The sequence below is a fragment of the Orycteropus afer genome, unplaced genomic scaffold, assembly GCF_000298275.1.
Source record: "Orycteropus afer afer isolate SDZICR_OR568_19922 unplaced genomic scaffold, OryAfe1.0 scaffold00069, whole genome shotgun sequence".
Taxonomy (NCBI): Eukaryota; Metazoa; Chordata; class Mammalia; order Tubulidentata; family Orycteropodidae; genus Orycteropus; species Orycteropus afer.
In genome coordinates, this window is record NW_006921656.1 from 4,904,046 (window position 1) to 4,905,473 (window position 1,428).

At 47.5% G+C, this 1,428-nt stretch overlaps 1 pseudogene; it reads left to right on the plus strand.

Annotated features, from left to right (window-relative positions):
• The first annotated feature begins 1,314 nt into the window (after nt 1–1,314).
• LOC122149988 lies at nt 1,315–1,428 on the plus strand (annotated as a pseudogene).

Below are 1,428 nucleotides of genomic sequence, written 5' to 3' on the forward strand. Positions count from 1 at the left end.
ACTACTTCCCAACCTAGAACTCCAACTTCCTTTTCCTCATTTTTTGGGATCTCAACTTTTGACCCTGTGATAGGCCAAAATAGTGGTCTCCCAAAGATGTCTATATCCTATTCCCCAACTGCCCATTGCGGTTGAGTCCATTCCTACTCAGCAACTCTGTGGACAGAGTAGAACCACCCCATAGAATTTCCCATGTGCAAATCTTTTACAAAAGCAGACTGCCAGATATTTCTCCCACAGAGCAGCTAGCGGGTTTGAACCACCTACTTTTTGGTGAACAGCCAAGCACTTTAACAACTGTGCCATAGAGCTCCTTTGAAAAGTGGAAGAGGAAGGCAAATGAGTCAGAACCAAAGAGATGGTAGCTTGAGAAAGACTGACTCATCCTGCTGTTGCTGGCTCTGAAGACAGAGGAAGAGGCAACAAGCCAAAGAATGTGGGTAGCTTCTGAGCCACCAGAGGGAATGCAGCCCTGTCTGTCAGCACCCTGATGTTCACGAAATGTGACCTGATTTGGACCCTGACCTCCCTCTGGAACTGTGAGGTGATGCATTGGTGTGGTTTGAATAAGACCCCTGAATGTGTGGTAAATTGCTATAGGAGCCACAGAAAGCTAACTCAGACCCGTCCGGAATTAAAGCGGGAGAGAGGAAAGATAAGGGGACCTGAAAGTTCTTGTCACAGGCACTGCAATGGTGATCTAGAATTCAACAGAGCTCTGATGTGGCAGATGTTTAACTCTACACCCTGGTGGATGGAATTGCTAAGAGGTCTACTTTATAGTTTTCTTGGTGTAAGAGAGAGCACGCCTATTCAGGCAGGTCCTTTTTCAGTCTTCCACAGTCCCCAAGCATCCAGGGCTCCACTCCAGTTGCCCTGCTGAGATCCTTGCTTCCGTCCAGAGAGGCCTTTAGGAAAGATTTTCTGGACCACGTTGTCCATATCTGGTCAATGGAAAAATATTGTGCTCCCTATTATCCTCAAAATGCTGGTCGTATGCTTCTGTTTGAACTCAGCCCTTCCCCCTGCTGCTGTATTCCTCCACTGTCCTTTGCCTTGTCTCCTGTGTGGCTCAGACATCACTGCCCCCAGTCTGCAGGAGGTACACGTTAAGCTCTTTAATTAGTCTATACAAAGCTTCTGTTTCTTGACTTGGGAGGAGGTAGCACCTGCCTCCTTGGTAGATGGGCAAGCAGTAGTCAGCAGCACTATCCCCAAAGGATGATTCTTCAAACTCCATTTCTACCATTCACTTCCCCATACTTTGACACTCTCACTGTGGGAGAAGCATTTAAGAGAAACTAACCAGTTCTTGTCCACAGCCATATCACCCTGAACGCACCCGATCTTGTCTGATCTCAGAAGATAACCAGGGTTGGGACTGGTTAGTACTTGGATGGGAGACCACGTGGGAATACCGGGTGCTAT